Below are 26,524 nucleotides of genomic sequence, written 5' to 3' on the forward strand. Positions count from 1 at the left end.
TACACACTCTCATACATACATGTACATATATATATATACGTATACATATATACAAACACATACATATTTATAATCACCCACACAAATACACACATCAATAATCTCTGTGTCACTTATTTTATACATGTTCTTGTAGAACATTCTATTGCGAACACATTGGGCGCTGCCCAATAAACTCGCCCCTCGGGGCAAAATTATTTTTTTTTTTTTAATCTTGGTGGAACATAAAATGGCCGCCTGTGTTTATGCTGTCGTCAGATGGCGCTGTGACGTCACAGATGAGGGAAGCACGTACTGTGCATTAATGCCTCGATCCCTCGTTATTTATTTATTTTATTTATTTATATATATACAAGAACGTACATTGGGGGTTAAGAGACAACATAGAGCTAAAGTTAGAATTATAATCTTGTAAAACCACTAGCTTGCATATAGCGTTTCGGGCAAGTCCTTAAACTAATCTTTGAGCAAATTCTTAAACAAAGTTTTAGAGAAATAATTAAATGTAAAATTGATAAAAAGTGTTTAACAGGTACATTACAGCTTTACTTTACAAGTACAGATGATTTTAAGTAGGATAATTACAGTAAAATTGTCAAAAATTTTTTTACAGGTACGATGCAAGAATTTTCGACACAAAAGCAGATCAGAACAATACACAATAATGAACAAGGAATCCTAAGTACAATTAGGAAAACATCTCAGGGTTATACATTGGATTACTGAAGCACAATATGAGGATCATTACAAATAGTAATGCAGTAGAATATGCACTCATATTCTATTATTAAGTTAATATTAAGTTCCTTCCTCATGTTAAGTATCTTTGTGGTACGAGGGACATCCAAGGATTATCTTCAAGGCTTCGTTCTGCAAGTTTTCAAGCCCTTTAAGCTTTCTTTCAGTCATCAAGGCAAGCAGAGATGCAACATAATCCACTAAAGATCTGATGTATGCAAGGTACATCATTTTGACAATTGTGACATTGGCACCATAGCCTGAGTGATAACCTGCAACATCTCCAAGAGGGCTTATGGAGCCTCTCATTATACTGACGACAGAGTCTGAATACAACAGGACAATACAAGACCAAGGTATTTGAATCTGTTAACATAGTCAAGCTGGGAGCCATCATACAGTTGCATCCCGCTGGGGATGCCAATTATGTTACGGCCCTCTCGGGACGCAACGGGGTTCTTACTCTGATGTAGTTAGAGGAAGATATATATCCGGCCCCAAGCCAGTAGAGGCTATCAAGGGATGCGATCCGTGACGCAAGTAACTTAAAGGGAGTAGGGAAAGAAAGGTAAGAACTTAATATAATATAATATAACCATCACCATTTAAATATATAAAAGTAAAACGTACACAAGGGGGGGGGGGGGTATTAACACTTTACAAAGGGGATCAACACTGTAGTCTTCTGCTGGAGACTATGGATCCTCGAAGCTAGGTGCTGAGTCCGCGGTGCTTTCTTCGTGGCCTCAAGACGTGTCCTCGGAGAACGCCGAGCCTACCCTGGCCACAGGTCAGCCACAACACAGGTCCACTGGGGGCACCGTCGTGGAGGCCGTCAACCACACGTCCAGCAGGTCTGCTGGCAGGTACAGAGCCACCAAGGCTGGTACGGCCACTCCACGAACGATATAAGGGGTACGCCCTAGACAGGAGTCTCGTGTGATATCACCAATCACCCTCCTGTCCTCAATACCCCAGTGGATTATCGTCTCCGACCGTCGGTCCCGGGTAAATCCTTCCACTGCCACTCCACTGGCAGGCTTAACACACCACAGTGTTCTTCCGGGGGGACGACGTCACGACAGCTGCAGCAAACTTCACTGTATGGAGACTGGCTGCCTCGGGTAGACTGACTCCACCTTCAACACAGTGGTCCCAGGTCGGCTCTGTAAGCAGACACGTCATTAATAACCGGGACACTAATACACCACACTCACAGGCTCAGATACAAACGCCCGACATATCCACTCCATAGATGGCGCTGTCTTCGGAGCACCACCTCACCAGAGGTCAGGAGCGGCGGTGTTGAGCGCTGAACCAGACTGGAAACTGGTCCTCGAGGCCAGTACACGCTGTCCTCACTAGGTGTCGTCGCTCGTTTGGCGGGGGTTTCGGGAGCTGACCCACAGATGGCGTGTTTGTCACTGCTCCAGGCTCGGACGATGGATCCGGGTTCGTAACACTTGCGAACAGCTTCTCCCTGCCTGGGTGGACACCCGTTTAGTATCTTTGTTTCCTCTGCTGAGATATGACTAAACCTAAGTCCTGACATATAAGACTAATACAGAGTTAAGAGTGTTCTGCATGTTAGCATAACAAGTAGCAAGAGGTAATCGTGATTAACAGTATCAAAGGCCTTTCTCAGGTCAATGAAGAGTCCAATTGGAAACTCATTTTTGTCAAGGGCAGAGTAAATTATATCAAGGAGACTAATAATTGCATCGTTGGTACTCTTTTGAGAGCGAAAGCCAAACTGACAGGGGCTAAGAATGTCGAATTTTACGAGATAGGAGTAGAGCTGTTTGTAGATAATTTTTTCAAATATTTTTGATAGTATGGGTAGGTTCGATATTGGTCTGTAGTTGTTTATGTCTGACGGATTACCTCCTTTATGAACTGGCGTTACTCATGCGTTTTTAAGGATATCAGGGAAGGTATGACACTCAAGGGATTTGTTGAACAGCAGAGCTATAGGTGGCACAAGGGCATGGGAGGCGCTCTTGTATACAATGGATGGGATTTCACTGATGTTACCAGCTTTGGTTTTTAGTGAGTGTATGATGGACACAACATCTGTCGGGCTGACTGGTGAAAGGAGAAGAGAGTTTGGATAGCTGCCTGAGAGATATGTGTTGATATGTGTCTGAGTCTGTGGGATTTTATTGCAAGGTTAGCACCAATCGATGAAAAGAAGCTATTAAATTCATTCGCCATTTCTAAGTCAGATGACAGTGTAAGGCCATCCTTAGAGAGTGTTATCTGGTTGTGGGAGTGTTGTTTAGTTCCCAGGATATTAGAGATGGTATTCCATGTGCTTTTCATGTTGCCTTTTGCTTCTTTGAATCTAGTCTCATAGTATGAAAGTTTTACTTTTCTTATGATACTGGTAAGCCCTGATGAGTACCTTTTAACTACTTCCATTGGAATTAGGCCACTCCTAAATTTCTTTTCGTATTCATGTTTTTTGTTGATTAATTTAATTATGCCACTTGTGAGCCACGGGTTATTTTTTCTTTTATCAGTTACTTGTTTGGTAAGGAGGGGACAGTGAGTGTTGTAGAGGCTTAGAGTTTTGGAGAGAAAGAGGTTAGTTGATGAGTTTATATCCTGTGAATTATTAAATTCAGATTCCCAGTTAATATTGTGAAGTGCATTAGAGAGATTGCCTAAAGCTGATTCACTATATGTAGCCTGAATGAAAGTTTTTTGGTTTCTGGTGGTGATGTGTCAATGTTTGCTATGAGGAAAGTAGGATAGTGGTCAGTTGTTCTGTCATAAATTACCCCAGATGTAAGGGGAGCTGTTATATTAGTCCATAGGTGATCCAGGGTAGTGGCAGATGTTTGAGTGACTCGGGTGGGCTTGGTGATTGTGGGGATTAGCATACAGGAGTGCATGCTGTTACGGAAATAGTCAACTTGAGGGTTGTTTTCAACATTCAATAAAGAAATTCTGGAGGGCTTCTGTGCAAGGGTTAGGATGAGCTAGCCTAAGCATTTTTATACCAATTTGACAGTTATTTTCAGTAACACGATAAACAACGCTCGGAATATTAAGTTCCTTTCTCATATTAAGTATCTTTGTGGTACGAAGGCACCCAAGGATTATCCTCAAGGCTTCGTTCTGCAATTTTTCAAGCCCTCCAAGCTTTCTTTCAGGAAGCCTTAAAGTTAGTTTAGTTCATTTATTATGCACCCCATACCCATCTTGTGGGCGGTAGTGGAAAGGGTTGCAGAGGCACATAATGGGCTCAGGGACCACAATTCATTTAGCTAAGCAAGTTACAATCTTGATGATCTAGTTACAAAATTCAGTATAAGTCGTCACATCAACAATGGGTTCGAGATCGATCACAAGTACAGTTTCTAAATTAAGTAACTGACATATGTGGAGAGCTAGTGTTGCAATTGATATGTTTGTCCTGCACACCGCCCCCCATCCAGTGGGCAGCGGTGGATAGGTTACAATCACTTTGTTACTACTTACAGTTAGCAAACTGGGGATATTTGGCTAAAATTTCTGGTACCAGATCATTTTGAATGAAATATTGACACATCGTTGGTACATTGGTTATAGAATTGTCTCTGAATTCACTATCACATAGTGACGGAGGGTGTGCGAATAATTTTGTTGACAGTTAACATTTGGTCAGGTCTACATCGGCAGATAATGAGAATTCCCAGAAATACTTGTAACCGAGTCTAAGCCGAGCAGTAGTAACATCTAGAAGTCTGCTGATTTTATTGGATGAACAATAGATGTGTCGCTCTTGCATAATAGTATTGAACGAAAGTTAATCTCCCCAAACACTTTCGCGTTTTGGGCAAGTTACCCCTCCACTCTCTCCATTTTTTTTTTGGACATTCCCTGGTAGTGTGCGGAAATACTGAAAAGTGTATACTCTTTTTAACTTTGTCACCTTAATTCTCGTCCTATGTCTTTCATTTTGGTATCAATGCGTTCACAATAGAATTCCCAACAGAACTATGTGCATATAATGTCAAAGACAGCAGCGCGCTCCACCCGCCGACAAGATGAATGTAGGCTAAGGGTACCTGAAAAAGAAAGCTGAGCCACCCTCAGGCAACTCTCATTACATTAGAGAGCGTGGTAATACTGAAAAGTGTATACCCTTTTCAACTTTGTTACCTCAATTCTCATCCTAGGTTTTTCAATTTAGCATCAATGTGTTCGCAATAGAATTCTCTACAGGACTAAAGGCATATAAACTCCAAAAGCCCGGCTTACCATCCGCAACAAACAGAGTAAGCGAGAGTGTGTTACCAGGAAGCGCACAAGAGCGATAAAATGTATACACTCTTTTCATTCTGGTCACCTCAATTGTCATCCTAGGTCTTTCATTTTGGTATCAATGTGTTTGCAATAGAATTTCCAACCGGAATATATGCATGAAATGTCAAAAACAGCAGCGAGCTCCACCCGCTGACGTGATGAATGCACGGCGGACCATCCGCACAAAACAGAGAAAGTGAGAGAAAGTAACCCGGGAGCACTCTAGTGCAATGTAATGTGAACACTCTTTTCACTTTGGTTACCTCAATTCTCGTCATATGTCTTTCATTTTGGTATCAATGTGTTCGCAATTGTATCTGCTGGCATTTTACCCTTTGCTTGGATCTGAAGGGTTTTAGGCTCACCACGATGCAATCTGATAGTACCACACGTGTATATACCTATCTTCAAGCAGCAATTCACTCATTCAAACCGACTTATAATAGTTATCCATATATAAATGGTAATCTTTGTTCTACCTGTTAACCTGTCATATGAAGAAAGATTGTCAAAGCTTATATTACATTCTCTAGAAAAGCAAAGAATTAGGAGTGACATATGGTAGAGGTGCACAATGGGATGAATGGACATAACAAAGGGGACATTAATGGGGTATTAAAAGTAGCAACACAAGACAGAACTCGAAACAAAGTGTAAAAATTGGAAAAATTTAGATTTAGGAAAGAACTGCATGGGTAAATACACTGGGTTTGTACCTTAAGGTTCATGTATGCAATATTACAGAGTTCCAATTAACTCCCATGCATGCTGTTAATTTATGTTATGTTCATGTTTTTTTATGTTAAAATGTTTTTGTTGATTTGTTTGTATATTTTCATAAGTAAGGCATGCTTACCGTCTTATTCCAAGTTTTATGATAACTTTACAAGGTTTAAAACATAAAGTTCAATATATATTCTGGTTTTCACACAGGAATTATACGTTAATATAACATCATAATAACGTAATGATGCCGTGTAAATAACGTTATACTGACGTCATATAAATGTTATATTTATGTTATAAGAACATAAATTGGATAGCTTTACAGAAAGTAAACAAAAAAAACTAAATGTTGACTGAAAATTATTTATTCTTAAATATAAAGCATGAAAACATTATAATAACATAGCATTCACTATTATTTTTAAATTTTTACATAAATCTTAAAAAACTGTGTCTCAAGAATATATGTTTTTAGTTATATCCTTTGATTTTAAGAACGTCAGATATACGTATTTATGTCAAAAGTTACAGTATTACCTTTGTGGCACCATTTAAAAACGTCCACAAACGTTCTGTGTTTGCTGGGCCACTAGTATGCGTAGCGTTTCGGGCAGGTCCCTGGAATACGATCCCCGCCGCGAAGAATCGTTGTTACAACCAAGTACACATTTTACTGTTGCGTTAAACAGAGGCTACAGTTAAGGAATTGCGCCCAGTAAATCCTCCCCGGCCAGGATACGAACCCATGACATAGCGCTCGCGGAACGCCAGGCGAGTGTCTTACCACTACACCACGGAGATATGTAAAAGGTGCTGGAATAGATCCATAAAAAGTGAATAAATATTAAAAGGATTAAATAGATGAATAAATAGGACTCAATAATTCCAACTAGAGTGTTATTTGGGTAATATATTAAAAAGGAAGTTCCGGTCAAGTGGTCGAACTGGTGACCGCGTGAACACCGGGTCCAACTGGTGACCGCGGGAACACCGGGTCCGACCTCCCAGTCTGGCCACGACTCTTCCTGCTTAATGAAGAACTCAACGGTCATACATTCATCCACTTCATCATACATCATCAACTGACAATTGAGGCGTGTGAAGGAGAAAGTCGGGAAGGAAAATTAATCTTTATGAGAAGAGGATGTAAGGTAAGGTAAGGAAATGATGAGGTGAAAGCGCCAGGCCAGTATGAATATATAACACTTGGAAGGGACATTAGGATGGGCTGGGATGTGAGGACGGAGTGAAGGAACGGTGCTCAATCACTTGGACCTTCGGGAATCGAACAGAAAACATACTTTATAGACCATAAATTTCAATAAAATTAAACAAAGTGAACTGTACGAAGTTATTAAGGTTTATCTGGGAGATATTCTACTTAGTATTTATTTAATCAACAAGTAATTTGTTTTCATTGGTTGTTTATGGACATACAAGTAATTATGGTAATATTATAGTAATAGTTCAGGTAATTATGGTAATATTATAGTAATAGTTCAGGTAATTATGGTAATATTATAGTAATAGTTCAGGTAATTATGGTAATATTATAGTAATAGTTCAGGTAATTATGGTAATATTATAGTAATAGTTCAGGTAATTATGGTAATATTATAGCAATAGTTCAGGTAATTATGGTAATATTTTAGTAATAGTTCAGGTAATTATGGTAATATTATATTAATAGTTCAGGTAATTATGGTAATATTATAGTAATAGTTCAGGTAATTATGGTAATATTATAGTAATAGTTCAGGTAATTATCCTGTTGTTGTCAATATCTTACGACAGTTAAAATGTTTTTGATTACATAACTTTATTGACTCAAGAAATTAAAGAATCGTGAATGAAAAACAGGACTGAAGTTAAAACTTGTCATATTCATATCCAAAATACACAGATTTAAAACTAACGCACACAGACATGTTGTTAGTGTTGCAACGCTCAGGAACGGCATGTTTTGGGTGTTGCAACACAGGAATAAGGTGTTGAGAGTCTTGCAACACTGAAATAAGAAGTTATAAGTGTTGGAACACAAGAAGGAGGTGTTGCGAGTGTTGCAAAACAGAACATGTTGTGAGTGTTGAGCAAAATTTATCAATTTTGTGAGTGCAAAAACAACCACTGCGCCACGGGGATTGTTATTAAAGTTATAGTTAAGGTAATTATGGTCAATTCCTTTCAATATGTTACGGCATTTAACATATTTGTCGTTATATTTCTTTACTGATGCTAGAGAGGAAAGAGTCCTGAATGACAACCTTGCTGTAAATGACAGTCCATATATAGAGAAGGAAAAATGCACAGATATAACACGAGTGAATATGTGAGTGTTGCAGTGTAAAGGAATACCTTGTTGTGAGTGTTACATCACAGGAATGAAGTGTTGTGAGTGTTACATCACAGGAATGAAGTGTTGTGAGTGTTACATCACAGGAATGAAGTGTTGTGAATGTTACATCACAGGAATGAAGTGTTCTGAGTGTTACATCACAGGAATGAAGTGTTGTGAGTGTTACATCACAGGAATGAAGTGTTGTGAGTGTTACATCACAGGAATGAAGTGTTATGAGTGTTACATCACAGGAATGAAGTGTTGTGAGTGTTACATCACAGGAATGAAGTGTTGTGAGTGTTACATCACAGGAATGAAGTGTTGTGAGTGTTACATCACAGGAATGAAGTGTTGTGAGTGTTACATCACAGGAATGAAGTGTTGTGAGTGTTACATCACAGGAATGAAGTGTTGTGAGTGTTACATCACAGGAATGAAGTGTTGTGAGTGTTACATCACAGGAATGAAGTGTTGTGAGTGTTACATCACAGGAATGAAGTGTTGTGAGTGTTACATCACAGGAATGAAGTGTTGTGAGTGTTACATCACAGGAATGAAGTGTTGTGAGTGTTACATCACAGGAATGAAGTGTTATGAGTGTTACATCACAGGAATGAAGTGTTGTGAGTGTTACATCACAGGAATGAAGTGTTGTGAGTGTTACATCACAGGAATGAAGTGTTGTGAGTGTTACACCACAGGAATGAAGTGTTGTGAGTGTTACATCACAGGAATGAAGTGTTGTGAGTGTTGCATCACAGGAATGAAGTGTTGTGAGTGTTACATCACAGGAATGAAGTGTTGTGAGTGTTGCATCACAGGAATGAAGTGTTGTGAGTGTTACATCACAGGAATGAAGTGTTGTGAGTGTTACATCACAGGAATGAAGTGTTATGAGTGTTACATCACAGGAATGAAGTGTTGTGAGTGTTACATCACAGGAATGAAGTGTTGTGAGTGTTACATCACAGGAATGAAGTGTTGTGAGTGTTACATCACAGGAATGAAGTGTGGTGAGTGTTGCATCATAGGAATGAAGTGTTGTGAGTGTTACATCACAGGAATGAAGTGTTGTGAGTGTTACATCACAGGAATGAAGTGTTGTGAGTGTTACATCACAGGAATGAAGTGTTGTGAGTGTTACATCACAGGAATGAAGTGTTGTGAGTGTTACATCACAGGAATGAAGTGTTGTTAGTGTTGCATCACAGGAATGAAGTGTTGTGAGTGTTACATCACAGGAATGAAGTGTTGTGAATGTTGAAACAAAGAAATATCAAATTGTGAGTGTTGCAAAATATAAATAACGTGTTGTGAGTGATGCAACACAGAAATAAAATATTGTGATTGTTCAACTGTAGAAATAACAAATTTTTGTTTTGCAACAAAGAAAATAACGTATTTTGAGTTATAACCCAGAAAAATGTATTGTGAGTACTGCAATACAGTAATAACATGTTGTAGGTGTCACAACGTTGCAACACAAGAATAACGTGTTGTGAGTGTTGCACCAGTATGGAATAATTTATTGTAACACATAATTACCGTGTTGTGAGTGAGTGTTACATCATATTTTTTATGTGATGCAAAACTCACAACACATTATTTCTGTCCTGAAATACTTGCTATACATTATTTCTTAGTTGCAATGCTGACAACAAGTTATTTATGTTTTGGAACACACAATGTTTTTGTTGTATTGCAACACTCACAATGTTATTGTTGTATTGCAACACTCACAATGTTATTGTTGTATTGCAACACTCACAATGTTATTGTTGTATTGCAACACTCACAATGTTATTGTTGTATTGCAACACTCACAATGTTATTGTTGTATTGCAACACTCACAATGTTATTGTTGTATTGCAACACTCACAATGTTATTGTTGTATTGCAACACTCACAATGTTATTGTTGTATTGCAACACTCACAATGTTATTGTTGTATTGCAACACTCACAATGTTATTGTTGTATTGCAACACACACAACATATTATTACTGTTTTATAATATTATAATAATAATAAATATTATAATATGTGAAAGTTGCTACAATCGATATATAAAACGTGATTGAAAATATAAAATATAATTAAATAGATGACAAATATTACTGAACTAACACTAAAGTATTTTGTAGCCAATATATGGGAAAAAGGAAGACTAAACCGAGAGTTCGAACTCTCGGCAGTTAACACCCCGAACACCCTGGTGTTAACACCCCGGTGTTAACACCCCGGTGTTAACACCCCGAACACCCCGGTGTTAACACCCCGAACACCCCGGTGTTAACACCCCGAACACCCCGGTGTTAACACCCCGGTGTTAACACCCCGAACACCCCGGTGTTAACACCCCGAACACCCCGGTGTTAACACCCCGAACACCCTGGTGTTAACACCCCGGTGTTAACACCCCGGTGTTAACACCCCGAACACCCCGGTGTTAACACCCCGGTGTTAACACCGTGAACACCCCCGGTGTTAACACCCTGAACACCCCGGTGTTAACACCCTGAACACCCCGGTGTTAACACCCCGAACACCCCGGTGTTAACACCCCGAACACCCCGGTGTTAACACCCCGAACACCCTGGTGTTAACACCCCGGTGTTAACACCCCGGTGTTAACACCCCGAACACCCCGGTGTTAACACCGTGAACACCACCGGTGTTAACACCCTGAACACCCCGGTGTTAACACCCTGAACACCCCGGTGTTAACACCCTGAACACCCCGATGTTAACACCCTGAACACCCCAGTGTTAACACCCTGAACACCCCGGTGTTAACACCCTGAACACCCCGGTGTTAACACCCTGAACACCCCGGTGTTAACACCCTGAACACCCCGGTGTTAACACCCTGAACACCCCGGTGTTAACACCCTGAACACCCCGGTGTTAACACCCTGAACACCCCGGTGTTAACACCCTGAACACCCCGGTGTTAACACCCTGAACACCCCGGTGTTAATACTCTGAACCCCCCGGTGTTAACACCCTGAACACCCCGGTGTTAATACCCTGAACACCCCGGTGTTAACACCCTGAACACCCCGGTGTTAACACCCTGAACACCCCGATGTTAATACCCTGAACCCCCCGGTGTTAACACCCTGAACACCCCGGTGTTAACACCCTGAACACCCCGGTGTTAATACCCTGAACCCCCCGGTTTTAACACCCTGAACACCCCGGTGTTAATACCCTGAACACCCCGGTGTTAACACCCTGAACACCCCGGTGTTAACACCCTGAACACCCCGGTGTTAATACCCTGAACCCCCCGGTGTTAACACCCTGAACACCCCGGTGTTAACACCCTGAACACCCCGGTGTTCACGGGGTCGGGCAGCGTGAACACCGGGTCCGACCTCACAGTCTGACCACGACTCTTCCTGCTTAATGAAGAACTCAACAGTCATACATTCATCCACTTCATCATACATCATCAACTGACAACTGAGGCGTGAGAAGACAAAATCAGGAAGGAAAAGTCTCTGAGGAAGCGAGGTAAGGTAAGGTAATTATGAGGTGAAAGTACTAGGCCAGTATGATTATATAGCACTTGGAAGGAATATTAAGATCATCTGGGATTTATAAGGACGAAGTGAAGGAATGGAAAGCTAACACTTGGGTCATCGGGGATCGAACGTGGATCTTGCAAGAAGTGAGAGGTCGGAGTGGAGTAACGGTGCCCAAGCACTGGGACCATCGGGGATCGAACACAAACGTATTTTATAAGCAACACAGATCTTATAAATTTAAGCAAACTGAAGTGTACACAGTTGTTCTCACCAGTTCTTTAAGGTTTATCAGTTAGTTATTGAACTTAGTTAATGAATCAATATTAAAGTTATGTTTATCAGTTAGTTATTGAACTACGCCTGGAACCCGCAGGTGCGGGACTCTGAAGTCCTCCTCCTTGGGCTCTAGCAGCCCCAGACTCTGCTTCAGGAGGCTGGGGTCGTTCTTGCACTTGCTGGGGTGGTTCTTCTTCGGCCCCGACCATGGCGGTCTCCGGGTTATGAGTCCCTTCACAAGCTTCCAGGTCAACTCCGGAGCTCACAGTTCCTGCGACGGCGCTGGAACCAATCGTATTGGCGTTTGCCTTTCCATTGGAGACTTTCGGCGCCGTAGAGAGGGGGACCTGCTGCATGGTTGACAGCTTCTCCCCCGTATCAACCTTTCCCTGGCTTTGTGCCCTGGAGAGGCCACTCCAGACTGACAACCAGAGCGCAACTCCATAGTCTCCTGACACAGATGAATGCCTGCTACTACTACGACTAGAAGATATAGGTAATAATATATATGTAATAGTATTAGTTAACACAAAACTATATATTGGAGGAACTCTACAACCTGTAATAAGAAGTCTTGTACTTTGAATGTAACCAATGTTGTAACTCTTTTTGTGTAATGAAATTTTAAATAAAATAAAATGGCAAAATAAAAAAATATAGGGGATGGTATGAAAAGACAATATGTGAGTGTACGCGGGTGCCCCACAAGGCTTCTCCGGATGCTGCATGTCGTCTTCTTCGAGGTCGAGGGTCCCTACAAACGCAACCAAAGATGGTACCCCCCTATATATTTATATAACCTATATCTATAAAATAGAATGTTTATCCGAGGCTGGTGACCAGACACTTGGTGGGACTAGCCTCGCCCAGCTTTCCAAGATGAGTCATGTTGGGTAGGGGAGCGTCATAGCCTAGTCGGTGTCGGCCGAATTGTAATACTTTAATTTAACACTTTCCTCCCCTAGCGGACACAGCCGGGGGTCACTTGAAAATCTGCAGAAGACATATTTTTATGTCCGATGAACAAATATTCCTATAAAATTCAATTCTTATCCGATCGACTTCGGGATAGTATGAACATGTTTGCCATAAAATGTACGTTTTCTCTAATAGCCACATAGCCTATTTGGAAGAACAGCATTGTCTTGCATCTTCATGGTAAAACTATTGTAGATCGCCGATGTGCTGTAACAGGTAACACTTCGCCCACTTCCCATACTCTTGCGGGTAGGCCGCGATCATGATTCTACATTTATATGCATATTTCCGTATAGGGAATTTTATTGCGATCTCAAAGATACCAAATTTAACGCTGTAGGACAAGTGTGGAGTTGACAACCCTGAAAAGAATGGAAACATCTCGTCGGTGTTTGCAGCTCACGGCTAGTGATCCACGTAGTTTCTTTATTGGTAGTGGTTTAAGACACAGTTTGGTGGCATTTTATACATATGTTCTTCTAGAACATTCTATTGCGAATACATTGGTACAAAAATGAAATATGTATATTGAAAATTAAGGTTAGCACAGTGAAAAGAGTATACATTTTTTCCTGTTGCCGCTCGATCGCCCGAAACGGTGATTCTACTTTTAGCAAGTTTTGGTCCTGTTCGTGGAGAGCACTAAAGTGTTTAAGAAATATCGGCATTTATACTAATAGCAAAACTTTGACAACCGTGCAGTAATAACATCTATGTAGGAGAAATCCACAAGGGCCGTGACAAGGGTTCGAATCTACGTCCGAGAGCATCCCAGACGCTGCCTTAATCGACTGAGCTACGACATGGTAAAAGAATTGCAACCAGAAGTTCATCTGACCTTACTTGGATCCTGCAGCCTCTCCGAGACACAAACCAAGATTTTACACAATTCCCCCAATATGCACCCGAGCTCTGTCAATAAGCCGTTCTACCTCTTCGCCCTTACTTCATTACAAAATCTATGTAGGAGCTTATGATATATTAATAGCAGTGCCTATAAGCAACACATCCATCCTCCATCGTACATATATTGATGTAATGGACAATTGGATAGTAGAATTTGGTATTATTAAATTTGGATAAACCGGCAAAGGTTTTGTCAAATAAAATAAAATGTTTATTCAGGTAAAGTACATACATACAAGTTGAGATACAAACATGTTGTTGGATTTAAAGATAGTGATAGGACATACATTGTCTAAAGCCACTATTGCCCAAAGCGTTTCGGGCAGGGTCGGCCCGAACCTTTGTATTTGTTGCTCATAAAACCTAACCTAACTTACCATCGAAGGTCTAATACATGGTAACTGACGCCAAATATAGTACATATACATGATATACTAGGCCTAGGAATATATATGTTTGGTTTTAGCTGTATTTTCTTCTTGACTATAAGGTGAATATATCTCCTCGAGGGCACTAGACTTGGTTTTAAGGGAAAGGATTATCTCATTGATGTCAGTGGAATTAATAGGCTTTAGGTACAGAGACTGTGGATAGTTACCTGTAAGATAGTCCTGAACGTCAGTACTGGAAGATGGAATATCATTTGCAAGGGATGAACCAATGGAAGAGAAGAACCTATTGACCTCAATAGCAGAATCAGAGGCTGAAAGCTGACCATCGTTATTAGACAGGAGAGTCGGTTTGTTATTTAAAGACTTATTTGATCCCAATATTTGTGAAATTGTGCTCCAAGTTTGTTTAATGTTGCTCTTTATTTGGGTAAATTTATCTTCGTAGTATTTAGTTTTGGCTCGTCTAATTATCTTAGATAGCAATAATGAGTAATTCTTTGAGAATTCTTTGGAGACAATTCCTAACCTATACTTCTTCTCAAGGTCATGTTTTTTCTTAATAGATTTAAGTATTCCCTTTGTAAGCCAGGGATTGTTAAGCCTTTTGGTTGTGACTTGTTTTGTAAGCATAGGACAGTGGGTATTATAAAGGCTAAGAGTTTTTTGAAGAAAAGATTGCACTGCTAGGTTGATGTCCTCTATGTTACCTAACTCGGACTCCCAGTTGACATTATCAGCAGCAGTTATAAAATTGTCTATAGCAGTTTCATTGTGCAGTCTAAAACGTATCTCTCTTGACTCAAGAGGTGGTTTGCTAATGTTAGTTAAGAGAAATGTGGGGTAATGGTCTGTAGTGCTATCGGTGATTATACCTGAAGTAAGCGGAGAGGTTATGTTTGTCCAGATGTGATCTAGAGTCGTGGCAGTGCTATCAGTGATTCTAGTAGGTCTAGTGATTAAGGGTATGAGGAAGCAGGAATTCATACAGTTGAGGAAGCTAACAGCAGTAGGGTGTTCTGGCTCGCAGAGGTCAATATTAAAGTCCCCTGCGATAATTAGGTGGTTTTTGTTCAGTCTGTTATCAAGTATTAGATTTCTAAGGTTTGAGTTGAATTCGGACACATCAGTGTTAGGAATTCTATAAACGGCACCCACAGACAGGACAGACTCGGCACCCTTGACTCTGAAGCTGGCGAAGATATACTCCCCATAGCAGTCTCTAGTTCTAATTTCTTTTAAGCATGTTAGTTCTTGGTGGTAATAAAGAGCAGTGCCACCACCTCTCTGAAGTTGACGACAGTTGTGAATTGCTGAGTAGTTAGGCATGTTAAAGAGTTGAGTAGTATCCTCTTTCAACCATGTTTCAGTAAGTATAATAAAAGAGAATTTGTTGTCAATAGCTTCAATCAAGGCACTAACATCATCAAAGTGTTTACCTAGGGATCTAACGTTCAAATTGATTACAGAGATATTGTGATTATGAGTTAATACATTGTTTACATCATGTGCTGCAAAGTATCTGGAATTTAGATCATTAAAGTGATTATTGTCATAGATAGTGGATAAGAGGTTAAGTTCTGGGTCTATACTTGTCTGCATAAAAAAAGCTGATTGCAGGAAAAACAAGGCAAGAAAGGCAAAATACAAGGTAGAAATAAGCTATAAAATAGGGAAAAAAATGTACACAATACTGTACAAAACAAACACAAAAGGGGCTTACAGGGGTACAATGGAGTAAGGGAGTATGGCTAGGCTAGGCAACCTAGGTAATAAATGAGATTAAAGAAAAAACATATAAACATGGACTATACAAAACACAAGATATAGACATACAAAACAAAAATATAAACAAGACTAAGCAATACAAAAACAAATTGAGCAAAAAATGAAAAATGAGGTAGATTGCTTACAAGTACTCTCAGGTACACTGTAAGTAACAATTTGCAATTTGAGATGCAGGCAAAGCCAGGGGTACAATGGAGTAACGGAGCATGGCGAGGCTAGGCAACCTAGGTAATAAATGAAATCAAAGAAAAGTTGAATAATAAGCATAGGCAAATTTAAGCTAATGATTATTAACTATAAATAGTTCAGTTATGACTGTATAATTAATAAGACCTGAAGAACTATTAATGCACTCAATTAAATAATTTCAGTAAATAACTAGTTAAGAGTAAGTTAAAAATTAAGTCAGAAAATGAAACAAGGAGACTTAGGAAACCTAGCCCCACTAGTTGACAGGGGGTTAATTAAGTTAATTCACTGGGAGTGATAATGTGTAAAAACTGTGTAACTTCAGAGATATCTAAGTCAATATGTGGATTTATTCCGTGATAGCGTGACAATTATAGACCAAGTAACATAAATAAGTTAAAATACAAGCCTAAGGGACATGTGGGAGCACTGGATAAAACTGGGTTAAGGTAGGGTTCATAAAAGTTGTTCTAGTGCAATGAAAATTTATTGACGTGTTACACGTGAAGAGGGCTGCAAGTGGTCCAAGTTTCAGCATCGCAGCCTAAATAGAGAGGGAGAAAAAAAAAAAACGTTTTCAACCATTTTTTTACATGTTTTAAAGTTGATATAACAAATACAAATATCAACTGAAATTATTTCTATGATACTCAGCTATCACAATACTATATAATAAAGGTTGTCTAGTGGCATTATTATCCCAAACCTATTTAGTGCAATAATACAAATTTTCAGAGTTCACCCAAAAAATTATGCAACAAAATGATGTTTATAAATATATATAAAATCAATAAATGATCTTAGGGGAAATATATAACTTGGGTTTTTAGAGGCATAGACTCTACATATAATGTGCAAGTTCCATGTAAATTGAATAATAAATAAAAAAGTTATTCAACCATATAGTTGCAAATTAGTTACCTGTAAAAAATCAAGGTCAAAGTTCAGCTACCTTTGGCTGAGGTTGATGAACGACCAATTTCAATCAAAATTACCACCCTTGTAGATTGGCATTCCTTCAGTAAGGTGTGTAAATTCCATGAAGATCGCCTGATAAAAAAAAAAAAAAATTATTAAAAAAAAAATAAAAAAAAATAAAAAATAAAAAAAATAAAAAAAAAAGACAGCAGCTTTATATTTACAATTATTTATGATGTAGTATCAAGATATAAAAAATAATACATACTAACCTAATATAATTGGTCTGAAATATGCAACATCTTGCAACATCAAGAGGGAGAACGTCTTGAGTTGCAGGTCTAAGATCTTGAGTGGCAGGTGCCGCAGGTGGTGTGGCAGGTGCTGCAGGTGGTGTGGCAGGTGCCGCAGGTGGTGTGGCAGGTGCAGCAGGAGGAGTGGCAGGTGCCACAGAGGTGTGGCAGGTGCCACAGGAGGTGTGGGTGCCTGGGAGTGTGAGGGAGTGAGGCGAGGTAGTGTGTTGTGGGGCGGGAGGCTGCCCTCTCTCTTCACTCAAGAGAACTCTTGTTTTGCCTCAGTGTGGCTTTACGCTCCTTCTTTACTTGGCTAACGCGTAGAGCTCTTGCCTTTAGAGCTTTCTTCTTGTCCGATACTATATCCATTGTGCAGTATATGCAAGAAAATACGATCTGTGAGAGCGCGTCAGGCATACGACCGCCTGCACAGACACAGAGGGGGTGACTGAGCCAGTAATCGGCTTATCGTCCCTCCCTCTCACACAAGACTGTTGCCAATTGAGTGTGTTTATAATTTGTATATGCATAACAAGATATTTTCCACTCTATTGCGAAATACTAGACGCTTACAACGTATGACGCATCACCCTACGGCGCACCCGAGCCGCGAGGACCAGATTTCGGACAATTGCGGCTGGAAAATTTACTCTAATTACGTTATTTATTATCATAACATTAAACGGTTTGCACCACGGTGTTGCCAGAACGTTGTATTATTTTTATAAATTTTTCGTGTTTGGCCGAATTTTTTCGGCCAAACAATGATAATGCCCCCTTTTTAAAATGTTTATCATAAAATGTATAAAATTATCGATTATATCATTTATTTATTTATTATTTATTTATTATAAGGTATATACATTGCCTGCATATTTATATATTTATTTATTTATATATAAGAAGGTACATTGGGGATTAACAGAGAACATAGAAATTGAGTTGATTTTACCTTCTTGTAAAGCCACTAGCACGCATAGCGTTTCGGGCAAATCCTTAAACTAACAGAAAATTTTAGACTATTCACAGCAAAATTGACATAAAAATGTTTACAGGTACTTTACAGCTTTACTATACAGGTACAGATAATTTTAAGTTGAATAATTACAGCAAATCGTCAAAAATGTTTACAGGAACATTGCAAGAACTTTTGACTCAAAAGCAGATTAGAACAATACACAATAATAACAATACACAACAATGAAAGGATTACTAGGTACATTAGGATAACATTTTAGGGTTATACATTGGTTCACTGAAGCACAGTATGAGGATCATTTCAAGGAATAATGCAGCAGGATATGTACTTCAATACAACAACCATGATATCAGATGATCTAAGATTACAATGGTAAAGCAACATGGCTTAGGCACAAATATTGGGGGATTTGGTAGCACTAGATACAATGCCAGATACACCACCAGGTAGAAAACTATGAAGATAAAATAAGGTAATTTTTGGTTTTATTTTTGAATAAGGCAAAAGTTTGACAGCTTTTCAATTCATTAGGGAGTGAGTTCCATAGACTGGGTCCCTTTAATTGCATAGTGTGTTTATACAGATTAAGTTTCACCCTCTGGGGATATCAAAGAGATATTTATGTCTGGTGTGGTGATAATGGGTTCTATTACATCTGTCCAGGGAGAGTTTCAGAACAGGGTTTACATTTAAGAACAGGGTTTTACAAATGTAATTGACACAGGAGAAAGTGTGGAGTTTATGAATTTATGTTTAGCATGTTGAGGGATTTAAACAGGGGGAGCTGAGTGTTGTCTGAAAGCAGAGTTTGTTATTGTTCTGATAGCAGATTTTTGCTGGGTGATGATGGGCTTGAGGTGGTTTGCAGAGAGACCCCCATGCACAGATACCATAATTAAGATAGGGATCATCTTTCTAAACCCACATGTGTACGCCCACGATGCTCACAGGGCGTGTGTGTACGCCCACGATGCTCAGAGGGCGTGTGTGTACGCCCACGATGCTCACAGGGCGTGTGTGTACGCCCACGATGCTCACAGGGCGTGTGTGTACGCCCACGATGCTCACAGGGCGTGTGTACGCCCACGATGCTCACAGGGCGTGTGTGTACGCCCACGATGCTCACAGGGCGTGTGTACGCCCACGACGCTCACAGGGCGTGTGTACACCCACGATGCTCACAGGGCGTGTGTGTACGCCCACGATGCTCACAGGGCGTGTGTACGCCCACGACGCTCACAGGGTGTGTGTACGCCCACGACGCTCACAGGGCGTGTATACGCCCGTACCGCTCACAGGGCGTGTGTATGCCCGTACCGCTCACAGGGCGTGTGTACGCCCGTACCGCTCACAGGGCGTGTGTACGCCCACGACGCTCACAGGGCGTGTGTACGCCCTCGACGCTCACAGGGCGTGTGTACGCCCACGGCGCTCACAGGGCGTGTGTATGTCCACGACGCTCACAGGGCTTCAGTAAGTATATTCATTTAGGCTACACAGTGAATCAGCTTTAGGCAATCTTACAGATGCACTTCACAATATTAACTGGGATTCTGAATTCAATAATACCCATGATATAAATTCATTAGCTAACCTTTTCCTCTCCAAAACTCTAAGCCTCTACAACCTTCATTGTCCCCTTCTTACCAAGCAAGTAACTGACAAAAGATTAAACAATCCATGGCTCACAAGTGGCATTCTCAACTCAATCAACAAGAAACATGAATATGAAAAGAAACTTAGGATTGGCCTAGTTTCAAAGGAAGTAGCTAAAAGGTACTCATCAATGCTTACCAGTATCATAAGAAAGGCAAATCTTGCATATTATGTGAATAGATTCAATGAAGCAATGAAATTCCGTCCATGGTATACAAGAGCGCCTCCCATGCCCTTGCCCCACCCATAGCACTACTGTTCAACAAATCTATAGTGTCACACCTTCCCTGATATCCTCAAAAAAGCAAGAGTAACGCCAGTCCATAAAGGAGGCAATCCGGCGGACATAAACAACTATAGACCAATATCAAATCTACCCATTCTATCAAAAATATTTGAAAAAATTATTTACAAACAGCTCTATTCCTACCTCATAAAATTCGACATACTCAAGTAGTGTAAAGTGCGACTAGAACCGCGCGCACCAGCTGCCAGGTGGCACTCCGGTGAGTGGCACCCGACAGGTGGTTCGCAGGTGTCTAGTCACACAGGGTTTTGGGGGATTTTCCCGGAAGTTTGGCGTGTTTCGGACGCGTGTGAGCGTCCTGTGTTTGGGTATGTGGTCAGGAAAGAGAGTAAGTTATGTTGTTGGATGGCAGGTGGTGCGCGTCGTTGCCGTCGCGGCGCGTCGTTGAAGTCGCGGCGCGTCGTTGCCGTCGCAGCGCGTCGTCGTCGTCGCGGAGGGTTTGGGAGGGGAATTTCCCGGAAGTTTGGCGCGTGTCGGACGCGGTGAGCAGGTGCAGCTCCTCGCTCTAGACACAAAGGGAATTTCTGGGAAGATGTGGGAATTTCTGGGAAGACGTATGAAAATACAAGGATAAGAGTGGAATATGAGGAAGGAGTTTGTCATAGACTTAATCCTGTGTGATGATGATGATAATAGTTTGATGATCGTGAGTAGAGGATGAGAGGGGATCCAACATAGTGTATATGTTGTTTGGAGAGGGGGGAGAGGAGAACCCCCATACCTGAGAGGAACGCCTGGACGTCCATTAGCTTCCCTACAGGAAGTCGTAAGTGGGAGAGGAGTGTACGAGAGAGCACCCTCCTGCGGAAGTGGGGCCATTTGTCTAAAGGGTTTTCGTTGTCTTCAGAGTGGAGATGTTCGCTCCACTGGCGGGTCCTCATACACTGTGGATTCGTTAAGGAGGCGCGAGGTACTTACTCCTGCCGACAGACAGACCCACACCTGTCAGCCATCAATCACTTCTCATTTGACCCGGGCATTTCACTCCCCTCACACACAAACGCAGCCGCCAGTTCCCTGCGAGACTTCATCCGCTACACACGCGTCATACAGCTCCATGTCATGGAAAGGCGAAGCTCTACAGCATGCATGAAATGCGGAGTGTTTTATATTCCATCACCGAATCAACTGTAGTCGGCTGCAATGCGCAAGCTGTGAAAAAACCGCCCCTAGGACATTACGACATCAAATGCAAGCGATGTCAGCAGATTTTCTGTGATAACCGTGAGTGTTATTCATATTTATTATTCCACAGTTCATTTTATGGCATCCACAGGTGAAATATCGCGTGTGTAAACTACTTTAGTGTGAGAATATTTTCTCATTCGGCTATTACATTCCACACAGTTAAATATGTTCTTTCCAATTTCAGTTTACAAAACCGTGAAGTGTCCTTATTGCTCACCTGCCCCGCGAGGAGGTCATCGTCGGAATGAAACTTCACATAAACGTAGGTAGCATATAAAATATACTTCTCGTATCTGCATTTCATCCACTCGCAAGCGAACACACATGCATAATAATAAACATATTTTTCCCCATTCACCCGTGCTGAATATCATTTGTTCCATTTCAGGTTATAATCCCTACCTCAATCGACGGAGTGAACAGATCGACGCCATTGAGCCTATACCCCATTCCTCACACACGGAGCTAAGGAGAGCACATCTCACTCGTCGGGAGTCACAGCCCCTTCATCAATGGTCAGCCACGCCGCCAGATGGGGGGCTACGAGACCATATCTCATCCTGTTAACACGATGTTATGAATTCATACCCACTCACCTGCTCAACCCCTTCACCATGACATAAGTAAGTTAATACTGTCCTATTTCAGTCTATTTCCTAAACATATTAATTCCCACTAGACTGTTCCCTTATCTCATAATATATATATATATATATATATATATATATATATATATATATATATATATATATATATATATATATATATATATATATATATATATATATATATATATATATATATATATATATATATATATATATATATATATATATATATATATATATATACACGCTTTCATTCTTTCTAGAGATATATATGCTTCATTCTTTCTAGAGATAATATGTTTTTCTTTTTTTTACAGACGACACACCGCTGTGCATAGATTTGGCATCCAGCGGCAGCGGCAGCAGCAGTGGGTGTGAGAGTGACACAGCAGGGCGGACAGTGCCCACTTCCGGCTCTCACAGGGAGGGGAGGACTCGTTCACGTGCTCACTCAACCCCCCGTTCCTCCCCCAGCCCCATACCCCAATCAATCAGCGACAGCTATGACAGCAACAGCAGCAGCAGCAGCAGCATCAGCAGCAGCAGCAGTGGTGAGAATCGTACCATTTTCATCACAGACAGTGACTCAGACGACAGCTCAGCAGACCGTGACCTTGACCGTCAAGCGTCTGTCAATTCTGACTTGTTAGTACCGTCTGGCGTAATAGCTGACCCTGCGGCCTCCCCCATTCATCTCGGAGGGGGAGGGTTATCACCACCCCCCCTCTCCTCCCAGCCCTCTCCCTTCACCCCCTCTCTCGCCCTCTCCTCCACCTGCCCTAGAAATTCAACCTCAGCTGCTGGATCGAATTGATAACTATAACGGCAGCTATGTCCGGCTTTCATTCTCCATACCAGAACATGTTAACACCTCCGTTAACATGTTCATGAGAACACGTTAACAGATATACTCCTCCCCAGGAGTATATCTGAGAACATACAGGGATTTTTTCATTAATGAGGTTCGATCCCTTTTCTCCCCACAACACCCATTCCTCCTAATTTACCCAGACGTCACTCTAATTGTGCGGAATTTAAATGTACAACAAGATGGGGAGGATAATCTATTGGATCCTATAAATAACGACGGCTTTCCCATACGAGGTGAGGGGCGAAGAATTACTCTAGAGGAAGTAGAAACTCTTATTGATTTTTGGGCTGATGAATTGACAGAGAAAATATCCCAGTACCTGGAAGCGAAGGAAGGCTCCAATGTCTTGGTTGAGCGGCTCACCGGGTTTTACATTAACTGTGGCCAGATTGAACATCCGATAAGATTAGGCTCGCATGTAAACTATCCTGAAGGCTTGCGTGAGAAAAAATTGGTTTTCAATCCAGAGGGAGAGGCTGATATTTTCCTTATGCAGTGTGTTGCAGCTTATAAATGTTTATCTAAGGGGATGCACCTAGATAATATTCGCGCTAGATCTGTGAATGCTAGTTGGTGTCTCAGACACATGAAATGGCCAGCAGATGTCAATTCTGCAGTGACGTTTGAGGATATTCACAAGGTAGAGAAAATGAATAAAGTCAGTATATTCATCTATTCACTAGAAAGAGATGAAAATGCTAGACGACAACGACACTACATTACACTGGCTAGGAAGGGAAGAGGAGGATATACAGACGTCATACCATTGCTGATGTTGGAAGCTCAACATTTAGTATTAATTAAGGATTTTAACCAATATGTACGTAATATACGAGATCATGGTGATCGCATCCCAAGTCATCAGAGCTTTTGTCATTGTTGTTTGATATCACTCCCAGCAGATAGCATGCAGAGTCATGAAAGTACATGCAAAGTACATCAGACTCTCAAATTCTACCCAGCAGAGAGGAAGATTACTTTCCGTAACTATGGACGGGGATATGGTCCTAGTCACATGTGCTTTTATGACTTTGAGTGCATGCTAGACCGCTCGAACCCTAAGGGAATGATAGAAACACGTCACAACGCCGTGGCGTATGCGTACATTATCATTGACAGACAGAAGAATATTGTTGAGAAAGATACTTATTTGGGTAAAGATGCAGCCAATCACTTTGTAACCACGCTAGAAGCGTCATGGGCACGAATCAAGAAGGGGCTAGTATCCTATGAACTTCACATGTCTCAGCAACAACAGACACTATTTGAGACAAAAACTGCTTGTGAACTCTGTGATGTACCTTTTAACGGAGAAGATGTAATCAAAGTCCGTCATCACGACCACACAGTAAGATTCCACAATTATCAAGCAGCTTACTGTGATAGATGTAATTTGCAATGTATAAATTCATACAAGTTCCTATACACTTTTTCACACAACGCTTCCTATGATTTAGGAGTAATCCTAAACGAGATGAGAGATAGACCAGGAAGTGAAATAGATATATTAGCTAAGGATGGATTTAAATTTATGAAAGTTGATGTGAACAACTTAAGATTTTTGGATAGTTTAGCCCTTCTCAACGGCTCGCTAGGAAGAATAGCCAAGGATCACATCGATAGTGGGAAACCTACCACATTCACTTTGGCTATGTTAAAAGGGGTAAATAAAGCGGCCACCCCAAAACTGCTCAAGGGTAAACAATCATTCTGCTATGATTATTTATCCTCTATGGCTGTGTTAGATGAACCACAACTCCCTTCTCGTGATAAGTTTTACAATACACTAAAAGACGAAGAGTTGTCAGAAACAGATTATAAACAAGCCTTAGAAATTTTTGATTCGGCTAAATGTCGTAACATAGGGGAGTATCTGCTCCTTTACCTCAAAGTGGACACAGGATTGCTAGCCGATGTGTTCACAGTCTGGCGAGACACCATGCTTGCTCTCTACAAATTAGACATTTCACACTACATTTCTTTACCCTCATTTGCTTGGGATGCGTTCTTGCTTAAATCGAAAGTTCAACTTGATGTTGTGTCAGACCCAATGTTATATGATTTACTTCGACGGAATCTCCGAGGTGGGTTCACCAGTGTGACGAGACAGTACACGAATGTGGAGAACAGGCACACAGGCTTAGATCTAGGGGAAGATAGTAGCTACATCATTTACTTAGATTTTAATAGTCTTTACGGGGCGTGTATGACTGAACTGCTCCCTCGTGGTGGGATTCGGAAACTGACACATGAGGAGCGTGACGTACTGCTGGAGCAAGGTTTGGAGAATATCCCATGTGACGGGTCCAAGGGATATTGGGTGTTGTGTGATACACTGCAGGTCCGACCTGAGGTAGCTAGGTATACAGATGAACTGCCCCTTGTTCTTTCACATACTTGCATTACTGAGGAACACATTTCACCCTACAGTAAGAATATTCTTACAGAAGAAAGTCGCAGACTGCCTAAAAACAACACTAAATTAATTGCTTCTCATCTTCCTCAGAAAGACTATCTGGTTAGTCTGGACTTGTTACAGTTGCTATATGCGCATTGGATTAGAAGTAGCTAAAGTTCACGACATCTACGAATTCGAGCAGGAGAGTTACCTGAAAGACTTCATTGAAACCAATGTTCGTGAACGAGCCAGTACCAAATGCGCGATAAAAAAAAGGCTTTCAAACTCGTATCAAACTCTATATATGGAAAGAGTCTCACAGATGTATCTAAATATGGGAACAAACACTATTTGGTCACAGATCGTAGTCATTTCCTGAAACATGCTCGAAACCCATTCTTCAAGCGGAGTCTTTTGTTAAGTAAGGATCGTGTGATATGTACTATCAAGCAGAAGTCTCTCCTAGTCAACACTCCTACGTATCTGGGTTATCATATACTTCAAATTGCTAAGAGGCGACTCTATGAGTTCTGGTATGATGTTGTCAAACCTGCGTATGGGGATAAAGCGAGTCTGTTATATACAGACACAGACTCTTTCATCATTAAACTGGACTGTCAGGATGTGTTTGAAGAGTTGAATAAGTCTCCTCTCTTCGACTGTATGGATTTTAGTAATTTTAATGACACACATCCATCCTACTCTAAAGCGCGAGAAGGTGAACTAGGATTGCTCAAGTCTGAAATAGGCTCTAAGATTATTAACCAGTTAATTGCTCTCAGACCTAAAACATATTCGTTCACCACACATGATGGGGAGCACACTTGTAAGTGTAAGGGCGTACCATACCATCTACAAGAGAAACTCTCACATGACTCATTTCAACACACTCTTGAAACAAACACTTCAATCAGGTATGTGTCGAGATCTATACGCAACGTGCAAGGAAAGATTTGTACATGTCGCAGTACCTGCAGAGGATTGTCGGCATTTGACGATAAACGATACATTTTAAGCCCCACACAGTCCCTAGCGTATGGTCAACCTGATATTCCCAATAACAATGATGATGCGATGGATGTAGAAGTGAGAGAGGAGGAGGAGATGGAAGAAGTGATTATGGAGGAGGAGGAAGTAGAGCAAGCACAGAG

At 40.9% G+C, this 26,524-nt stretch overlaps 1 long non-coding RNA gene across 1 annotated transcript; it reads right to left on the reverse strand.

The window, feature by feature from the left end:
* Positions 1-16,459: 16,459 nt before the first annotated feature.
* Positions 16,460-17,845, reverse strand: LOC138351868 (uncharacterized). The gene is made up of 3 exons (XR_011222640.1): positions 17,346-17,845; positions 17,077-17,205; positions 16,460-16,699 (listed from the first exon to the last, which is right to left on the reverse strand). It is a non-coding gene; the product is annotated as an uncharacterized lncRNA (long non-coding RNA).
* Between the last annotated feature and the right edge of the window lie 8,679 nt (positions 17,846-26,524).

The sequence above is a fragment of the Procambarus clarkii genome, chromosome 51, assembly GCF_040958095.1.
Source record: "Procambarus clarkii isolate CNS0578487 chromosome 51, FALCON_Pclarkii_2.0, whole genome shotgun sequence".
NCBI classification, from domain to species: Eukaryota; Metazoa; Arthropoda; class Malacostraca; order Decapoda; family Cambaridae; genus Procambarus; species Procambarus clarkii.